The 11,149-nt window shown below is 57.8% G+C and overlaps 1 protein-coding gene across 3 annotated transcripts in view; it reads left to right on the top strand.

Moving 5' to 3' along the window:
* The first annotated feature begins 3,879 nt into the window (after nt 1–3,879).
* The window catches only part of LOC135328819 (uncharacterized), a 75,450-nt gene continuing 68,180 nt past the window's right edge, over nt 3,880–11,149 (top strand). For all 3 annotated transcript variants that reach the window (XR_010389854.1, XR_010389853.1, XR_010389852.1), the window contains exons 1-7: nt 3,880–4,034; nt 7,246–7,373; nt 7,784–7,950; nt 8,143–8,306; nt 8,717–8,883; nt 9,076–9,239; nt 9,650–9,816. The gene's annotated coding sequence lies outside the window, so the exon portion shown is untranslated. The remainder of the gene's footprint in view (nt 4,035–7,245; nt 7,374–7,783; nt 7,951–8,142; nt 8,307–8,716; nt 8,884–9,075; nt 9,240–9,649; nt 9,817–11,149) is intronic.

Below are 11,149 nucleotides of genomic sequence, written 5' to 3'. Positions count from 1 at the left end.
TGCACCTGTAGTGGTATTGTTGTTCCCCTCTCCCCCCCGCCTCGATTTTTACCAGAACATACATTTGAAAATTAGAAAGCTGTAGTATGTGGTACCTTTTACTAATGTTTGTGAATTTGTATACAGATATTTCAACTTGTTTCTGACCATTTTTAAGAAGCTTTTTATGAACAATGATAAATATTATTTGTATTAGGATTCTATTTGCTATGAATAGTTACAGTGACTTTTTAATGATTGCAGTAACAATACGTAAGTGCAAGGAATGTGGTATGTTGAATTACCTTGAGTTTATCTTATTACATCAGTTACGTGTAAACAAACTTGTGAGGAAGAAAGGAACTCTAGATGTTAAGAGTTAACTTTGCAAGCATTACATGAGATGGCCTGTCATCTATAAGACTTGAAAGGAAATTGGACACTGAAGAAGTTGCTCGCTTCTCTGCACATTCTGATGACCCTAAGCATCAGGTCTTTGGCACCAATGCTTGCACATGTAATTCCTGCAATTAATTAAAAAACAGCTGTTTTTCTGACATTAATTTGAAAAGCAAAAGCCCACATGTATGTGAAGATGTTTCTAACTTCTGAAGAATTTTAACTCAGATACATGGTAAAAAATGCTTTATCCTTTCTGATAGCATAACAAAACATCAGATAATATGAAACATAGAATATTTTATATGTACTCATTACAGATAGAGTTATGAATGTGGGCTTTCATAGGCTAATAAAGTGATGACCTGCAGGTGAATTTTACATTCATCTTTGTATCTTTCTAAAAAATAGCATGCTGTGGAAGTAAGCAGTTCACGTAGCTGCAGTGGTTCCAGTGACAGATTGTCACCCTGAAGTGGCCTCTGCAGCGTAGCAGAAATCTAGTACCAATGAGGAAAAAGGAGTGACACTGACCAGTACTGTCAGTGAAAAGCAGAAAAAGGTCTAAAGGCAGCAAAGGGGGAGAACTCTACCCTCCCCCAGTGCCAGGCTGCCTTTCCTGAAGAAAGCTCGGCCTTGCAGCCCAGAGAGGAGCCAGGGCCTGCACGTGGGGGAACTCCAGAAGGGAAGAGGCTGGGAGCAGACAGGCTCCGTCGTCTTCCGTGCCCATCTCCGCAAGGGGAGCAGTAATCGGTGCAAAGACGTGCGGGACCACACACGGGGGCGTGCAGCTGCAAGTGTCTTCTGCAGCGCAAAGCAAGTGTGTGCTGCCGCACTTCCGTGCACGTGTCCATCCGTGGGCGAATGGGTGCACACATGCACGCAGCTGTTCCGGCAAGTGCTGCTGCTTCCAGTTGAGTTTCCACCCAGAGCGTTCTGGAATTCAACCTAAAAAGCCCGGCCGCCACCATGGCTCACAACCAAGGAGGAGGCTCAGGTCCCTGCATCCCAAGCCGGCTGCAGCCCGTTAGCCCCCAGCAGGCACAGAGCCGCAGCGGCGCCGAGGGCGGGGGCGCGCGGTGCTCCGGGAAGGGCGGCCTGTTGTCTGTCGGACCCGTCAGCGCGGGCCGCAGCTACCGCCCCTCGTCAGCGCGGCTGGGGCCGGGGGCGGGCCGGGGGCGGGACGGGCGGGGCTGCGGCCTCCGCGCTCACTGCTGCCCTGGCGGCCGGGAGCGCAGCACTGCCGGCGTCAGTCCGCGCATGCGCACAGCCCCCCTCCGAGCGCGCGGCTGCCCTCGGGTACCGAAAAGGCGGTACCGCACCAGCACCGCGCGCCTGCGCACCGCGTTCCGCCCTGCTCACTGCTGCCATCGCGCGCAAAGCTCAGTAGTGCACGCGGAATGCGGCTACGCATGCGCATTGCGTTCCGCAGCCCTCACTGCTGCCACCCAGTGTGGAAAGCTCAGTACTGCACCCGAAACGGAGAAGCGCGTGCGCATTGCGTTCCACGGCGCTCACTGCTGCCATCGCGTGTCTGAAAACGGGTACTGCACACGAAAGTGGCAGGCGCGTACGCACTGCGCTCCACCTAGCTAGCTGCTGCCATCCGTGAGAAAAATGCACTACTACACCCGAAAGCGGGGCGCACATCCGCACTGACGTCCGCCGCGCTCACTGGGGCCATCCCGTGTGGAGGGCCAGTACTGCACCGAAAGGGGGACATATTAAGACCTTTCCTTTAAGGAAAAGAAGGGGGGGGGGACAAAAAAAAAAAACACGGTAAGGGAAAAAGTGCCGCGGCTGGGACGAGCCCTAGGTGGGGCTGATGGCAAGGGCAGGCCCACATTTGGGGGCTGGGGCTGCAGTTGGGGGGAGCTGGCGCTGGGGCAGGAGCTGGGCAGCGGAGCTGCCACGGAGCACGGCCCTTCGGGACCAGCCCGGCGGCCGCCCCGCGGAGGAGGTGAGCGGGGCCGAGGGAGGCGCGCTGCAGGCTGCGGGTCCCGCATGTGCCGGGGGTCCCGGCGGAAAGGAACGGAATGTGCCGAGGGTCAAAGGTTCCCCAGCGCTGCGGATGGGGGGGCGGAAGTTGGGATGCGGGAATGCGGGGAGCCGTAGCTTTCGGCGCGGCATGCCGGGAGCAGTAGTCTTCCGGCACTGGGCCGGTGGTGGGGCCTGTTTGTTCTGAGCGCGGCATGCCGGGAGCAGAAGTCTTCCGTCACTGGGCTTCGGGTCGGCCATCTTTGTTCCGAGCGCGGCATGCTGGGAGCGGTAGTCTTCCGGCACTGGGCTTCCGGGCGGCCATGTTGCTTGGGATGGCATGCCGGGAGCAGTAGTCTTCCGGCACTGGGCTTCCGGTGGGGCATGTTTGTTCTGAGCGCGGCATGCTGGGAGCGGTAGTCTTCCGGCACTGGGCTTCCGGGCGGCCATGTTGCTTGGCATGGCATGCCGGGAGCAGTAGTCTTCCGGCACTGGGCTTCCGGGCCGCCCTTTTCGCGTGCACGGTATGCTGGGAGGTGTAGTCTTCTCAGGCGGGGCTACTGGGTGACCATGCTGCGCCTCTCGAGGTGGCCCCGCGGGGGGGGCGGCGGCGGCAGGTCCCTGCCAGCGGGGTTCCCAGCGGGCGGCCGCGTGGCAGGCCAGGAGCTGTAGTGCCCGCTGGGTCTGTTCCTTACTGGACGTGTGTCACTCACGCCTGAGTCCCCACAGGTCACGGGGGACAGTGGAATGCCCCTGTTTTTCCCCGGTACAGGGCAGGAAGTGTTTTCCATCTCCGATGGTGTTGCAAGACAACCTTGGAAGCTCAGAAAGAGTGTTCCTGCTGTTTGAACTAGGCAGATGAGGAGGAACCCCCCCCCATTTCCTGGGAGGAAATAATTCTTTAATCAAGGCCATGCTAGAAGTGCTAAAGCCTTAAAGAAATAGTAAATCAAAATGTTTTGTTTTCTATGTAGACGTTGCCGATTTAGCAAAGGAATTCGAGGTATCCCCGAACTGAACTGTCCTCATTATAATACAAGAAAATCACGCCCATAGGTCAGAAAGACCTGTGCCCGGGTGAAGACCCCTCCCCTGAGCATGCGTAGTTTTAAAATGGTGTGTAAGCAATATTAGAATTGTATGTAAATCACTAACCAACCGGTGTAAGGGGGAAAGTTGCAAACCTTGCAACTTGTATAAATGCTACTTGGAAAGCCGGGGCGGGGGGGGGGAAGTTGCGCTTGATTTGTGGGGAAAACACCGAGCAGCCAGGCTTGCACAACTCTGAAATAAATAAGCAAATGTCTCTCCTGAGCGTGTCATTATTGGCTTAGTGCACAGCGGGCAACGAATCCGCTTTTCGGACAGCAGCGTGACCAGGCAGGGTTGTCCCCGGGGGCTGGGGCTGTCCCTCTTGGAAATGGGGAGGGCGGGAAGAGTAGGAGGGGTGCTGCGGGCTCCTGGGGGTCGTAGCTTTGCTCAGGATTGGGGCCGGTTAGGCAGCTGCTGGGAGGAGTAGCGGTGCTGGGAGGGCACGGTGCGGAGCTGTCCTGCTGTGCAGCGCAAGGGAAAGTCGACCAGCACCGTTGCTGTCCGAGGACCCTGGAACAGCCCGAGAGACCCTGGAACAGCCACCCCACGGACACCGTGTCACTGCCTCGCAAGGCCACTGCATGCAGGTACGTTTGACTACATCCGGCAGAAGAAATGTAAGCCGAAGGATCAGGGCAAATAGCTGCTTGTCTAGGTTTGTTACCTAGCGACGCACTGGCAAAGCTTTTTATGAACACCCGTACTCGATCAAGTGCGTATTCATTCTGTGAATATTAATTACTGCCAGACCGCGTACGTCACTGATGCTTTAAAGCAAGTCCGTGGCGCTGGGGTAGCACGTGTAGTGGAGGCTAAATGCAATAATACCTCGTTTTGATGTTGTTCTCTTATACGAAAGCACTTGGAGCAGATTAAGACATTTCTCGTCCTATTTTGTTTATTGAGTGGGCCCTGATACTGGGGAGAAGCTGCCGTGAAGCAGACCTAGTAGTCAGCTTCCTTAGAGAAGGCGTCTTGTCCTGTATTTGAGGGCTTCCGGTACGTTTTGACAGACAGTAGTGAGTGACGGGTTTCCTTTGGACCCCCCAGGGAGCAGAAAGTTCTGCCGGGAAGGCAAAATGTTTCTTGCGGCTGGGTTGGAAGAAGCTGGCTGCTGATGCAAGGCAGTGACAATTCTGGGGAGTCGCGGGAAGTTTTGAAAAGACGGTCGTTCCCTTTGCTAGAAGGCTATGCACTTCGGTTCCTAATAGCTGTAGTAATGAAGCCAGGTAAGCGTTCGGGAGGAGCCCAAGCCACTTTTGCCTAGCGAGTATTTTGCGAGGGGGGCAGGAAAGCGCTGCGCCCTGCTCCTTGCTGCCCTCGCGTGTCTGAAAGGCGGCACTGCACGCGGGAGGGGGGCGCGCATGCGCATTGCGTTCCGGCGCGCTCACGGCTGCCCTCGCGTGTCGACAAGGCAGCACTGCAGCCGCCGGCGGCCACCGCTGCGTACGGAGACCGTTGCGGGCAGCCGGCGCACACGCGCGCGCTGCCGGTCGCCGCGTTGGCCGCTACTCTGCGCTCTCTCGGGGACGGGTAAGCGCAGGGGCCGCGCTCGTGCCCCCTGCCCGGTGCTCACGGACCGGGAGCGCTTTTCCCGAGAGGGCTTTTCCTTCTCGGTGCTTCCTGGGGGCGCGGGGACGGGCAGTGCCGTCTCGGAGCTGCTCCGCGGCGCTCTCTCCCCGGGGCAGCCCCAGCGCCTGCTCGCTGATGCCCGCCGCTCTCTCGGGCGCGGGCAGAGCAGCCTCGGGGCGCTCGCTGCTCGGCCTGAGCGCCGGGGTGGCGCGGCGGGCTGCGGTTGGCGCGCGGGAGCCGGCCGGCTGCAGCGCGGCGCTGCGACCACGCGAGGGTGGGGCCATTGCGGGTCTGGGCTGCCTCGCGCTGCGCTCCCCCGCCCCTGGCGCTGCGCTCCCCCCGCCCCTCGCGCTCCCCCCGCCCCTCGCGCTCCCCCCGCCCCTCTCGCGCGGTCCTGGGCCGGCGCACGCGCGGTGCGGCGGCGCGAGCCCTGGGCGGCCGGCGCACGCGCGGTGCGGCGGCGCGAGCCCTGGGCGGCCGGCGCACGCGCGGTGCGGCGGCGCGAGCCCTGGGCGGCCGGCGCACGCGCGGTGCGGCGGCGCGAGCCCTGGGCGGCCGGCGCACGCGCGGTGCGGCGGCGCGAGCCCTGGGCGGCCGGCGCACGCGCGGTGCGGCGGCGCGAGCCCTGGGCGGCCGGCGCACGCGCGGTGCGGCGGCGCGAGCCCTGGGCGGCCGGCGCACGCGCGGTGCGGCGGCGGGCAAGATGGCGGCGAGCAGGGCGGGTGTTTTGGCTGGACGGCGGCGGGCGAGGGCAGAGGCAGGCTGGAGTCGAGCATGTGGGGGCCGCGGTGAGGCGAGGTGAGGCGAGCGTGCGCCTTCGGGTGGCCGCGGGTGTCGGGCTGTGTCCTGCCAGCCGGGGCCGTCGCTGCGTGGAGGCGGCGGGGCGGGGGGGGGGAGTCGGGCCGGGGGCCGCGCCGCGCCGGGTCTGCGCGGCGCCGGGTCTGCCGGAGCGCGGCTCTGACTCTCCCTTTTGCGTGTGTCGCCTGTAGGGCCCCGGTTCCTCCCCAGCGCGGGCCGGGGCGTGCGCTCGCCCCTGCGGACGCAGCCTGGAGGAGTGTGTGGGGGGTGTCTGCGCGGGGGTCTGGATGTCTCTAGCAGCGGCACGGCAGCCTGATGCCTCCTCTCGTCTGGGACGCGGGGTCCTTGGGGAGTTCCCTGCTGCCTCCTCTGGCGTTCTCTGCGAGCTCATAGATCCCTCCACCTCCTCTCCTCCCCCCCCCCCCGCCCCGCTCCCCTGTCTGGTGGGGTGGGAGACCGGTGGCTGCTCCCGCCGAGCTGAGAGCCACGTAGGGCACCCCTGTGTGCTCACTACGCATCTGGGATGGCACCCCTGCCCTGAGGGCCCCGCAGAGTCCCACCCTTCCTGCAACCAGCCCCCCCAGAGCCATTAAACCACCCACAAATCCTGCCCCAACACCCCCACAGGCCCCAAAACGCCTCCGAGCCCTGCCGCAATGTTGTCACTGACTCCAGACCTTCCCCTGCACTCTGTGCAAGGCCCCAAACATTCCTCAAACTGCTGCCAGACCCAGTGCTCGCAGCAGTGAGGCGTTCTAACAAAGATGGGGTGCGATCTGCGTCTCCGCCTCGACTCAGTCCCGCTTTAGAGAAACAGGAACTTAGAGCACTTCCTGGTGAAGAGTGTTGATGGGTGAATGTGCGGATGACAAAGAGACTTTTCTCTCTTTTCTTCTGAGCCGCCTCTCAGAAGCCTCTGTGTGTGCACGATGTGGCTGATCTGGGATAATCGTGCTGTGCGCAGTGCTTAAGGAGAACATTGCCCTAAAATGGAGGGCTAAGGAATAGCCTAAAAAACCTAAAAGGCTCGGGAAGAGCCAAAGAGAACACCGATGGGCTCTGGGAAGCCCCAGTGATGCTAGCGAAAACAGCGTGGCTTTTAGGCACCTCCTCAGAGCAGCAGCAATGTCTCGCTCCAGCCTATGGGGCAATGGGGACTCTTAATTACCGCCTTGAATTACCACAAGTGTTGCAAAAGCAGAAGGGACTAGGGAGCATGCAGAGCAGGTTATGGACTATATGTCAAGTTTAAACAAGCAACAAGCCCCTCTGCAAACAGAAACAGGTTTAGCCCTAAGTAATAGACGAAGGTAGCTGTGAGTAACGTGAAGCGAAGCGGTGACGTCAGTCACCCCGAAAGCCTCGGAGAAGCGCTCTGAAAATCTGGTACCCTCGCGGCCTCGGCAGTCTTTTTGGTTTGTTTGGCAGGGTAGCCCACCGAAGGGGGACATCTCGAAGAGAAGCAGCAAGACCTGGGGATCCGGTGGTTCATTTTGGTCGTCGCCTGTGAGGCCAGCATGCAAGAGTAAGAGGAAGCTAGGAGCAGTCTCAAAAAGGTAATAGGTCTGAAAGGGAGACAGGCAAATCGAGGGCTGTCGTTCCTCCACGTAGTTAAAGACCGAGAGAGTTGTCGGTTAAGCGCATGCATACGAGGGTTTGCGAACAGTAACAATAACACTGAAGCGGAATAAAAATAAGGTTTCGTGGAAGATGGCGTTAGGAAGGTATTAGGCGACGTGCCCGCCTGCCTAATAACCTAGCCCTAATTGCTGTGTGTAACGTTTCCAGACCGTTTACCCTGCAACGTATGGTGCAAAGTGCCGTATTAAGACCTTTCCCTTAAGGAAAAGAAGAAGGAAAAAAGAAAAAAAAGGGGGAAAAAGAAAACAGGGTAAAGAGAAAAAGATCATGCATAAACCTAAGCGTTTCACTGGAAGTAAAACGCGAGTTTATCGCTTCCTTACAGAGGTGGAACCAAGGACAGCAAATGCTGACGAGGAGAAGAGACGGACGAGCGTTTGCTTGCGGTTAATACCGAAGGGACGGGATGAAACAAGGAAGCCAGAATGCAGCGGCCCCTCGATATCACCAGGAACTGCTACAGGAGGAGGTGTTCTGGCACGGGTAACTAGGGTAAGTATGGCTAATGACCGTTAGCAGTTATTTCGGCCTCCCCGAGGCAGCGCTGAGGACTGAGTAACCCGTTCCTGCCCTGTGGCTGCTGTTCCCTGTATCTGCCTTAGCTTTGCTTTGGCTGTTTCTCTTTTGTTTTGTTATCGTACACGCAGCTACGGAAAGGAATAGATGTCATACTTACTTTTTTAGATTAATTGCCACGGCTGAAGTTGAAGAGACCAAGAAACGTAAGCCGCGAAGGGGCACATCTTGAAGAGAGGGGGCTAGATCTAGCGATGCAGTTGTTCGTTTTGGTCGTCGCCTGTGAGGCCAGCATGCAAGAGTAAGAGGAAGCTAGGAGCAGTCTCAAAAAGGTAATAGGTCTGAAAGGGAGACAGGCAAATCGAGGGCTGTCGTTCCTCCACGTAGTTAAAGACCGAGAGAGTTGTCGGTTAAGCGCATGCATACGAGGGTTTGCGAACAGTAACAATAACACTGAAGCGGAATAAAAATAAGGTTTCGTGGAAGATGGCGTTAGGAAGGTATTAGGCGACGTGCCCGCCTGCCTAATAACCTAGCCCTAATTGCTGTGTGTAACGTTTCCAAACCGTTTACCCTGCAACGTATGGTGCAAAGTGCCGTATTAAGACCTTTCCCTTAAGGAAAAGAAGAAGAAAAAAAGAAAAAAAAGGGGGGAAAAGAAAACAGGGTAAAGAGAAAAAGGTCATGCATAAACCTAAGCGTTTCACTGGAAGTAAAACGCGAGTTTATCGCTTCCTTACAGAGGTGGAACCAAGGACAGCAAATGCTGACGAGGAGAAGAGACGGACGAGCGTTTGCTTGCGGTTAATACCGAAGGGACGGGATGAAACAAGGAAGCCAGAATGCAGCGGCCCCTCGATATCACCAGGAACTGCTACAGGAGGAGGTGTTCTGGCACGGGTAACTAGGGTAAGTATGGCTAATGACCGTTAGCAGTTATTTCGGCCTCCCCGAGGCAGCGCTGAGGACTGAGTAACCCGTTCCTGCCCTGTGGCTGCTGTTCCCTGTATCTGCCTTAGCTTTGCTTTGGCTGTTTCTCTTTTGTTTTGTTATCGTACACGCAGCTACGGAAAGGAATAGATGTCATACTTACTTTTTTAGATTAATTGCCACGGCTGAAGTTGAAGAGACCAAGAAACGTAAGCCGCGAAGGGGCACATCTTGAAGAGAGGGGGCTAGATCTAGCGATGCAGTTGTTCGTTTTGGTCGTCGCCTGTGAGGCCAGCATGCAAGAGTAAGAGGAAGCTAGGAGCAGTCTCAAAAAGGTAATAGGTCTGAAAGGGAGACAGGCAAATCGAGGGCTGTCGTTCCTCCACGTAGTTAAAGACCGAGAGAGTTGTCGGTTAAGCGCATGCATACGAGGGTTTGCGAACAGTAACAATAACACTGAAGCGGAATAAAAATAAGGTTTCGTGGAAGATGGCGTTAGGAAGGTATTAGGCGACGTGCCCGCCTGCCTAATAACCTAGCCCTAATTGCTGTGTGTAACGTTTCCAGACCGTTTACCCTGCAACGTATGGTGCAAAGTGCCGTATTAAGACCTTTCCCTTAAGGAAAAGAAGAAGGAAAAAAGAAAAAAAAGGGGGAAAAAGAAAACAGGGTAAAGAGAAAAAGATCATGCATAAACCTAAGCGTTTCACTGGAAGTAAAACGCGAGTTTATCGCTTCCTTACAGAGGTGGAACCAAGGACAGCAAATGCTGACGAGGAGAAGAGACGGACGAGCGTTTGCTTGCGGTTAATACCGAAGGGACGGGATGAAACAAGGAAGCCAGAATGCAGCGGCCCCTCGATATCACCAGGAACTGCTACAGGAGGAGGCGTTCTGGCACGGGTAACTAGGGTAAGTATGCCTAATGACCGTTAGCAGTTATTTCGGCCTCCCCGAGGCAGCGCTGAGGACTAAGTAACCTGAGGGGCTCTGGCCTGGGTTGGGGCAGAAGTGCAGGCAGGCGGGATCAGGCATTTTCCTCTCAGCTCTCCGAGCTGAATCCTAGCCCTGAAGGAAAAAGCACTGGGGGGAGGCTACTCGGACACCTGCCATGTCGAGGGCAGGGGCAGGAGCTGACCCTTCCCCGACGGACAGACGTACGGACAGACGCTGGTGCGGCGGTGACTCTTTGGATATCGTAGGTAAGGGGAGGCACGCTGGTGCCGAGCTCCGGGGCGGTTTGCCTGAACACGATGCCTGAGGCAGGAGGTTATGCATTGTGTCCGGGGCTGGGAGCTGGTCCCCGAGTCCCATGTACTTGGGAGTGCCTGCGCTTGCCAGGGTGCCCGGTGCTGTTCCCAGAGCTGCGGGGAATTTCCCTTGCGTTGCCTGGACCCTCGGGGCTCTTGGGGGTGTTTCCCCTCATCGCGAGGGCTGCCAGAGCCCCTCCAGGGCTGCGTGAGGTCCCCGAACCGCTCCCGGATTTGCTTTTGGCACTCCGCAGTGTCGCTCGTGTGCCTGGGGCAGCCTGCAGGCGCCATCCTGTCAGCCGCGTTGAGCCCTGCGGCGTGCCTGGTGACCCCTCTGGTGTGCGCCAAGGCCCTTCCTCTGTATTTTGGTCTGCCCCAGAGCCCTGCACTTGCCCTCTGATGCCCTCAGGACCCCTCAGTTCACATTCTGGGTTGCCCCCGAGTCCTCTGCGTGCCTTTCGGTGCGCCCCGTGGCCCCGTGTGTGTTTTGCGGCACGCCGCAGAGGTCTCTGTTTAGCTTTTTCTCCTGTCCTGGAGTTTTCTGGGTGCTTCTGGGTGTGCCCCAGGGCCCTCCTTTTGGTGCCCCCCGAGTCACTCTGTTTGCTCTATCGTTGTTCTTTTTTTTTTTTTTTTTTTTTTTTTCTTGACTTGTGTTGCACCCAGAGCTCTCGATTTGTTCTCTTGTGCTCCGCATACTCCCCTTTCCGCACTCTACACCCCAGGCAGGGCTCTCCCTTCAGCTCTCAGCAAGCTGCTGTCAGGAGAGTGGGGGTGCCTCTGCTGCCCTGGCAGCCCCAGCTGTCCCTGAAGGGGCTGATGGCCAGGCCCCCTGCCCAGTTCCTGCAGGCCCACAGCTGCGGGCCCTGGGGCTGGGATGAATGCCAGGGGGAGCTGGGTGGCAGGACAGGCCCCAGGTGGGGCTGATGGCAAGGGCAGGCCCACATTTGGGGGCTGGGGCTGCAGTTGGGGGGAGGTGGCGCTGGGGCAGGAGCTGG

The sequence above is a fragment of the Dromaius novaehollandiae genome, chromosome 7 (assembly GCF_036370855.1).
Source record: "Dromaius novaehollandiae isolate bDroNov1 chromosome 7, bDroNov1.hap1, whole genome shotgun sequence".
Taxonomy (NCBI): Eukaryota; Metazoa; Chordata; class Aves; order Casuariiformes; family Dromaiidae; genus Dromaius; species Dromaius novaehollandiae.
Note: the sequence above shows the minus strand (reverse complement) of the source record. Positions and strands in the feature narration are given on the sequence as shown.